Here is a 9,826-nt window from a genome sequence, read left to right on the forward strand (position 1 = left end):
GATGTATATCATTTTATATTTCCTCATTAGTTATTCCATTGGTATTTCTTGAGCTGAAATAAAGTCTTTAAGCTTTTCAGGATCTTGGAATATATAAAGTTTATCTTTATAAGTAACCTTCATTTGAGATGGATAAAAAAGCCCATATTTAGCCCCCATTTCTTTTAATGGTTGTCTCAGTTGCAAATACTTTTGTCTTAATACAACTGATTGTTTACCCAAATCTGGAACTATTGTTAATTTAGAGTCTTTATATGAAAAGTTTTTAATTTCTTTTGCTGCTTTTAAAATGTCCAATACATGTTGAAATCGAAGCATTTTAAATATTATTGCTCTTGGCTTACCTTGTTTGGGTTTAGTACCAATTCTATGTGCTTTTTCAATCTCAATAGGAATTTTTGTTTTTATAGAAAGAATCTTTAGGATTGTATCTTCCAAAAAGGAAATAATATTTTTTTCCTTCATATCCTTCCTTAAGACCAAACATTCTTAAACTCTGTTTCCTTGAAAAATTTTCAAGATCAATCAATCTCTGCTGCATTGTAATAATATTTTTATGATCTTCTTTATTTTCTATCTGTATTTTTTCCAAATTTTCAATTCTCTTTTCCATTTTATTCATTCTATGAGTAATGATGTCTCATTTCCCATTCATGTTGTTTATTTCTTGTTTCATTTCCACCATTGTTACACTTATATTTTCCAATTTATCCAATATTTCAATAACATCCAAAGCATCTAGTGAGGATGAGATTCCACCGACCGCTTGCAAGTCTTCCTTTAATCTTTTCGGTTTCACTGAAGATTTTCCTGAGATCTCTTGTGACTTTTGTTTTACAGAAGTCATCCTCAAAAGATTTTTTCCCAAATATGATAAAAGCAAAGGATATTATACAAATAGAGGTTCTTAATCAAAAAACAAAAAATGTCTAAAAAGTGTCCTAAATGGGTACTTGGACGATCAAAAAGCCTGATCATCCAAGTACCCATAACCAAAGCTGGTTTTCAGATGTATCTAAAAAAGCTTAGGCCTTTCCCCTGCCTCTAAACGCACAGAAAGAAAAGAGGCATGTTTAGAGGAGGGGAAAGGGCGGGCAGTGGGCGGGAGGTGGGCCGACCTATACCTAGGCGTACAACAGGTATAACCAAAACCGTAGGCAGGTTGCCTAGTTGGCACTTAGACCTTTTTGACTTAGACAAAGTCAAACCAGGTCTAAGTGCCGAAAAAGGGGCCGCTGAGCTGATTGTGGCTGCTGCGATCAGCTCAGCGGCCCCAGCAACCTGCCTATCCCTCCACCGCAAGCATGGCGGCAGTAGAGATGCCTCATCTCCCCTACCGCGATGCCATCACTCCTCAACCCGAACTGCCGTGACCCGCAGCAGGAGAGATGCCCTATCTCTCCTGCCGCGGGTCACGGCAGTTCGGGTAGAGGAATGATGGCATCGCGGTAGGGGAGATGAGGCATCTCTCCTGCCGCGATGCATCACCCTCCCACACACACACAACATCGGAGCAAGAAGGAGCCCAAGCCCTCTTGCCCCGGCGATCGTGCCCCCCCCCCCCCCGACAAGTACGAGCAGGCCAGGAGGGAGCCCAAGCCCTCCTGGCCCCGGTGACCCCCCCTCCGACAGCAACGGGCCAGGAGAGAGCCCAAGCTCTCCTGGCCCCGGCGACCCCCCCTACGACAGCAATGGGCCAGGAGAGAGCCCAAGCTCTCCTGGCCCCGGCGACCCCCCCCCCTCCGACAGCAATGGGCCAGAAAGGAGCCCAAGCCCTCCTGGCTGGGTTGGACCCATGTGCCTAAGGCCCCGCCCACAGGAGGGGCCTATGGCTCCCGGGCCTATTCTGATTGGCCCAGGCGCCTCAGGCCCCACCTGTGGGCGGGGTTTCTGCCGCCTAGGCCAATCCGACCCCATTCTGGACCCGGCTGGCTTGCCAGACGGGCGGGTTTGGCACCCGTCTGTCTGGCCAACGTAAAAAGTACGGGGAAGGGAAGTGGGCGTTCATGGGGGGCCAGCCAGAGGGTTCGTGGGTTGGCTGGGGGGGCCGATCGGGAGTTCTGGGAGGGCGATCGTTGGGGTGAGGGGGTTGTGTCGATGGCAGGAGGGACTGGGATCCCTCCTGCTCGTATTGTAGTGGGGGGTGGGGGTAGGGGGTCGCTGGGGCCAGGAGGGCTTGGGCTCTCTTCTGGCCCATTGCTGTCGGAGAGGGGTTGCCGGGGCCAGGAGAACTTGGGCTCTCTCCTGGCCCATTGCTGTCGGAGGGGGGATCGCCGGGGTCAGGAGAGCTTGGGCTCTCTCCTGGCCTGTTGCTGTCGGAGGGGGGTTGCCAGGGCCAGGAGGGCTTGGGCTCCCTCCTGGCCTGCTCGTACTTTGCGGGGGGGGGCACGATCGCCGGGGCAAGATGGCTTGAACTCCCTCTTGCCCCGATGCCGTCGGGGGTGTCGCGGTTCGACGGGGCAAGAGGGCTTGGGCTCCCTCTTGCCCCAATGTTGTCAGGGGGGGGGGTTCACGGTTCGACATAGCAGGAGAGCTTGGGCACCCTCCTGCCTGGATCGTTGTGGGGGGGATTCTGTAACCGGTGTTGTTTTTGACAGATAACGATTACAGAATCCAGCTTTTAGGCGAAGGACTGGCTCCTCTTTTGCCTAAAAGCCCTTCTGTTGGACGTTTGGTGCTTAGGTGTTTTTTTGGTTCATTATGGCCAAAAAGTGTAGACCTCATGGGTATGTACTTGTAGATGTAGTGGTGATCTGGGCGTTTAGTAGAGGCAGGCCATAATCAAAACAAGGACATTTGTTTTGGTTATGGACACTTTTTCCCTGCTTCTGCTTTGCACGGTTAAGGACTTAGGCCAAAAAGGGACTTAGATGGGTTTTTTTTTATTATGCCCCTCATAATTCCTATCAACCTAAATGCAAGGGAGGGAGCTCAAACTTCAACCTGCCATATGCTGTGCCTCCAAGTTCCGGAATCTAATTTTTCTAGATGTTTTGATAACGGTGAACGAGGATAACTTTGCTACCTCGATATTCCGGAAAGATACGGATAAAAACACGTTCCTGGAATTTTCAAGTTCACATCCATTACATCTTAAGGAAAGCCTCCCATATTCACAGTTTCTTCGGTACCGGAGAATGTGTTCTATGAAGAATGAATTTAAAGAACAAGCTAAGATCTTAGGTGACAAGCTTTTGAACTGAAGATACCCAGAAACGTGTATTAAAAAAGCATATACGCGAGCATTGAATAATCCGAGGGACTTACTATTACAATATACGGTACCTGAATCCGAAGCTGAGAAGTTAGTATGTGTATTACGGCACTCACAATAAGCTCGGTTCTTTGCTAAAATCTTGAAGAAACATTGGAACTGTTTATCCATACATCCCTGCTTTCAAGATGTACAGATAACGACAGCTTATTCTAGAAATAAGAATTTACAGGAATTAATATGTCCAACTAGTAAGGGAGCAATACAAACGATTGATTTATGGTGTAGTCAGGGTGGGCAAGTGGGACATTATAAATGCGGGCACTGTTCAGTATGTATTAATATGCAGGAAGGTACATCATTCATTAATCCATTTGACAATAGAGAATATACATTAACATCATACACTACCTGCGATACGAGTGGAATAATCTATGCTATAAACTGCCCATGTAATTTATTATATATTGGGCAGACTTCGAGACACTTTAAAACAAGAATCATTGAACATAGATCCTGTTTGTCATGTGGTAAAACAGAGGCACCTATGGTGCAACACTGTTTAGACACTAATCATACCTTTTCAGAAATGCGCTGCTGGATCATAGATCATTTGCACCCATCGAGTAAGGGAGGGGATTTTAAAATATACCTCAGACAAAGAGAACAAAAATGGATATTTAAATTGAAAACCTATACCCCGTATGGACTGAACGCTAAAATAGAATGGTGCGCATTTTTTTGAAGCTCTAACCGGAAGTAACTGTGATTGGCAGTTCCCCCGTCTCTAGACAACTGTGATTGGTTTATTTGTACATCCTCCGTCTCTTTAAAAACTCGGACAGACACCGAGTCGCCATTTCTTAAGAAGAGAATCATTGAAGCGGTAGCTCTTAATCTAGAGTGAGTAACTTTGCAGTAAGGATATAGTTTAAAGAAAACAGTTATTCTTAAAAGTTAATTGATCTATAGTGTGTTTTTCAGATATTCCCCTGATGCAGCGGATGCGTGAAACAGGACCTGCTGGGATATCTAAAAGAAATCAGGATATCTAAAAGAAATCTATAAATGAAATCTAAATTAGCTTTCCAAATGCGGTAGACCTGCACTTTGTCTTCTGATATTACAAAATTACCGCAGTCTGCAGTTGAAGCAAAGAGATAAGTGCTCGTTTTCTTATTTGTTTGAAATATACTGAATACCTATGATAAATGATTTAATAGTGATGCTTGCTTTTAAATATCATCAGAAGTAGGAGATCAACTGCTTTTACACCTAAGCAGCACCAAGACCAGCCACCACTATCGAGAGCTTTTGTCCCAATCCAGCCAGATGTGTATGCTCTTCACCATACAATATGTTGGAGAGATCAATCTGCCTGCTTTTAAATATCAACAGCATTGGGAAAACAACTGCTTTTACACCTAAGCAGCAGCGGGTCCATCCGCAACCACCAAGAACCCACAGACCCGAACCTGCCAGGAATGTGAGATCCGCCCACCCTACAATCCGATAAGAAGATCAACTGTTTTCACACCTAAGCAGCAATAGGACCAGCCGCCACTACCGGGAACCCTTTGCCACGATCCAGCCAGACATATAAGATCTTCCCCCAGCATTCCATTGGATAGAGCAATCTACCTGCTTTTAAATATCCTATAATAGGAGCCCTTACCCCGATCCAGCCAGGCATGTGAGCTCCTCCCCCTATATCCCGTTTAAGAGATCAATCTACCTGCTTTAAATATCAGCAGCAGTAGAAAAACAACTGCTTTTACATACAAGCAGCAGCGAGACCTTCCGCAACCACCAAGAGCCCACAGACCCGATCCTGCCAGGAATGTGAACTCCTCCCCCTGCAGTCCATTGGAGAGATCAATCTGCCTGCTTTTAAATATCAGCAGCAGTGGAGATCAACTGCTTTTACACCTAAGCAGCAACGAGACCAGCCACAACCACCGAGAGCACACAGACCCGATCCTACCAAGAGTGTGAACTCTTCCCCCCATGCAATCCGCTAAGAAGATCGACTGTCGGCTCTGGACGGCTTTCCCGCAGAGAAGAGAATCCTGCATTCACCATGTGCCTCATCTGGGGCAGCCTCCTTGGAGCGGCTGGGGCACGGGCAGTGTGTCTGGGAGGGAATGCATGGATGGGAGAACATCGCAGGGGAGGAGACATAGGCATCCTGGGACTGTCGGCCAAGTCTCTTCCCTGAAGAAGCCCTTTCTGGAAACGTCAATCGCACCTCCTAAACTTACTTGCTCCACTTCATCACTGACGCTGAAACCGTGGATTGAAGACAAAGTTTTATTTTATTTTTCTTTCCAGCTTATGATTTATCTTTAATCTTATCTATTGTTTTGCCTTTTGTCTTTGTTTTGTTCTATTTCTATCATTTAAATTTCTCCAGAATTCTACTGTTCAACGGCTCCCCCTTCTGCTTCTATTCCTTTCTCTCCTCTCTTCTACCTTCCAAAGTATTTAGATCAATGCTGTCTTATTAAAATGTTTATTTTATTTTTATTTTTCCTCTAACTCTACTTTTCACTTCTCTATTACCCTCCAGGTACTTTAGTTAGATTGTGAGCCTTCGGGACAGTAAGGGAATTTTTCAAGTACCTTTCTTATTTCTAATCTTAATGTATATTTTCTGTAAACCGCTTAGAACCTAACGGATGTAGCGGTATATAAGAAATAAATTACATTACATTACATTACATTCAAAGAAATACACCAGTGATTGATATAAGATATAACAGAGTTTTTTTGAGACCAAGGATGTATTTCTCTATGGCAACGAAGTATTTGCTATAGAAAGTTTCCCAGGCTTGGTCCTGAGAAACACTGAGGTCTTTTTCTCCGGTTAAAAATTTTAAGAAACGTGGCATATAATTTCTGATATTAGTAGTGTGGATGAATATCATTTGTGAGTGAAAAGCTTATACCATTTCCAGGGCTCAGTTCACCAGACTAAGGCTTGAGGCAGCCTAGCTAATGTAGCTATATCAGATTCTTCTGGGCCAGAATAGCAGCAGTTATTGTTATAATGATGCATTAAGGGTGTCTTAGGACTCACGTAATCCTCTGGCCATCTACTATAATAAAATGCTAAGTGCGCATGCGCACTCCTACCTGCGTGTTTCGTGATCCGTATGTCTGTGTTCGGCAGGAGTGCGCATGCGCTAGCTGTAATAGTAGCCGGCAGAGAATCTGTACAGTGCGGGCCTCACTACTCTTCAGCTCCTCCAAGCAGCGGCAGACCTCTTCATAAACAGGACCCGACTACTGCCGGATCAGAGACCAGAACCTCCACACCTGAAGCCGTACACTCGCTGCTGCTCACCCATGCCTCTAAACTCCCACACAGCCGACCAAGGAATCGCGCACGGGAACCCTGCCCCGACCGCCTCCTCCAGGCCTCGACCGACTCCTCCAGGCCGACGACGGCACGGGCCTAAGTCAGCCAGCCAAAGCAAAGGATCCAACGCTGCAAAAACAGCCGATCCCGAAATTAGCCCTGCATGCCGCTCCAACTCTGATAGCCCCGAACACCTCCCATGATGCCTGATGTACAAAACTGGCCCCAGAGGGAATAGATAGCTTGCTAGGTCTTTTGCTTTGGGGAGGATAAAGAAGGGGGCCATAGAGAAAGACAAAGAAAGGCAAGCAGGCAAGGGGCCACAAAGAGATAGAAGGACAGCGGACAGGGAGAGAGACAGAAAGAAAGAAAGACAGACAGTGAGAGGGAGAGAGATAGAAATAAAGAAAGAGAGACAGCGGGAAGGAGAGAGACAGAAATAAAAAAAGAAAGAGACAGGGGCAGGGAGAAACACAGACAGAAAGAAAGACAGACATACATATATTCTAGCACACGTTAATGTAACGGGTTTAAACACTAGTGCAGTAATAAGACATTAGTGTGCTGGATCGGCTTTTTGTAGGTTTCGGCCCTGGTGAAAGTCCCATCTATTCCCCCTCCCCCTTTAATTCATCACTACTCCTACAGAGGTTATCATAAATATCCAGGATTTCCTTGACAAGCCTTTCATTTTTACCCTCTTTTGAAGTCTGACCGTTAACTGCAAAGTTGATTTGGCTATTTTGTTAGTTAACAGTGTTTGATATTCAGACTCATGGAAGCTAAGTTGTTTAATACCATAAATCTTTGATCCTCCTTCCTCTGTACTTCTCTTTCTTCTTTCCCTTCACACCTTCTGCCATGCTCATCTCCTTTCTTGGTTTCTACTGCTCCTTAACAATGATGCTTCTTGGGCTTACACACTTCCAGCTACTATCATTATGTTCAATCTACAGTATTACTCACTGTTCCCTCTAACATGAGAGGGAATCCACAAACTCTGCAGGACTCCGTCCAGGGAGCTTGCCTGTCCCTAGTGATTGAAAACACGCTATTTAAGCACTATCCAGCACTAGCAGCAGTGCAGTTAGAAGACTCCCGCTCAGCTTAGAGGGGATAGTGATTACAATATATTTTTATTTTTGGTCACACCACTATAGAGAGAATGCAGGAATGTCACTAGAGGCCATTTCAAATAGATGAAGATGTAACTGAACCAGAGGTGATACACCAGCAGATAAGACCAGGGGTAAAAGCATATTAGCAGCAGGTGGAGAAGAGATGGACCGCATTTAGCTTTGAGGACAATCAGGTTTGGGCCAGAATGAACACATGATGAAAGAGTATTAGCTTTAGTTTAAATTAAGATATATAGTTCTGAGTTTCCATATAAAGCATAAAGACAATTCCTTTTCTATGGCAGTTCTGATATTGTTAGGGGCTTAGGATGGTTTAGGATTGAATTGAGGGGGATAGGAGATTAGCACTATTGCCACTGTTCAGGAAACACACACACATTAGCTTCCTGTAAAACAGAGTGTCCAATAGAAAGTGCTCTTGATTGTACATCAGGTCGGGAATTCTGTTTTCAATAGTTGGAGTGAAATTTTGGAACTCATTGACGGGTCAGTTACAATTAAGTAAACCCAGGGATATTTTTAAGAAACTTTTGAAGACACAGTTATCAATGTATTTATGTGAACAAAAATACAGTAAGTATTTCTGTGATACTTTAAAAAACTCATGAAGATTTATGTGAATGAAATGAGCATGTTCATAGTGGAGGACGTAGGAGAGTCTATATGTTGTATTGTTATTTATTTTGTATGTAAACTGCCTAGACTTTAGGCAGTATATACATTTTTTAAAGAAATAAAGATATAGCTCAGCAGTAATAGTAGTAGGAAGATGTGATAAGCAATCACTGGCAAAGTTTATAAGGGGAGGAAAGGGCATATTGCCTCACAGACAAAACAGTATAAGATGTGCACAGATTAAGAAGGCTTTTATAGAGTAGTGCCAAAGCAAATTGCAGGGAAAGCAATTATCTCACCTCACTTCCTATAGAAAGTTGTTTTATTAAATGTATATACCTAGGGCAGGATTAATTCATCGAGGGCCCTAGGCACACAAGTCCACTGGGTCCCCTGCACCACCCCGCCCCCTGGCCCACCTCTCACCCACACTTCCATTCAGTGTCTGTCCCCCTCTCTCACACATACCCCCATTCAGCATCTGTCCCCCCTCTCTCTCTACCCATTCCATATACTGGCAACCCTCTCTCTCACCCCTTCCATCCACTGCCCTCTCTGCCCTTTCCATCCAGTGTCCTCCCTTTCTCTCTCTTCCATATGGTATATTCCCTTTTTCTATCTCCCTTCAATAAACTCTGTCCTGTGCCCCTTCTCTCCTTTGTACATGATTCACCCTCTCTCCAATTTTCTGTCTCCACCCCTTCTCCTATGCTCTGGCATCTCTATCTTCTCCTTTCCTTCCTTCCTTCCCACTCAACCCCATGACCTGGCATCTCTCTCCTATCTCTCCCTCCCCTTCCCCCTCTATGCTCTGGCATCTCTCTCCTTCCTTTCTGTCTGGTCTGGCATCTGTCTCCTTAGTTTCCCTTCCCTCCCCCATGCCTTGGCATCTTTCTGCTCTCCTTCTCTTCTATCTATCCTTCCCCCTCCATTATCTGACATTTTCTCTCCTTTCTTGCCCCTTGGTCTGGCATCTGTCTCCTTCCCTTCCCTCCCCCTCCATGATCTGGTATCTCTTTTCCTTCCCCTCCCTCCCATGGTCTTGCCATCTCTCTTTCTTCTCCTCTCCCTTCTCTGGTCTTCCTGCTCCCTCCTTCCCTCTCTCTCCCCAATTTGGTGCAGCAGCATTTCTATCCCCACCCTACTGACTGCCTGGTGAGGTGAGGTAAGTTCAACTTCCCTCTCTCACTGCCCTCTTGCCGCCACCCGTAAGCGAACTGAACCCAGGCCGTGGGGCTCTAACACTGTGCATGCTAGCTTCCTTTCTCCTCCGAAACAGGAAGTTACGTCATGAGGGGGAGGGAGGAGAAGTGAAGTCAGCGCATGCAGTGTTAGAGCCCCACAGCCTGGGTTCATTTTGCTCTACCACTCTGCGCGCCGGCTTCCCTTCTACTCCCTCCCCCTCATGACGTAACTTCTTGTTTCGGACAAGGGAAGCCAGCGCGTGCAGTGTTAGAGCCCCGTGGCCTGGGTTCAGTTCGCTTGTGGGCAAGAGGG

Source organism: Geotrypetes seraphini, chromosome 3 (genome assembly GCF_902459505.1).
Source record: "Geotrypetes seraphini chromosome 3, aGeoSer1.1, whole genome shotgun sequence".
Classification (NCBI taxonomy): domain Eukaryota; kingdom Metazoa; phylum Chordata; class Amphibia; order Gymnophiona; family Dermophiidae; genus Geotrypetes; species Geotrypetes seraphini.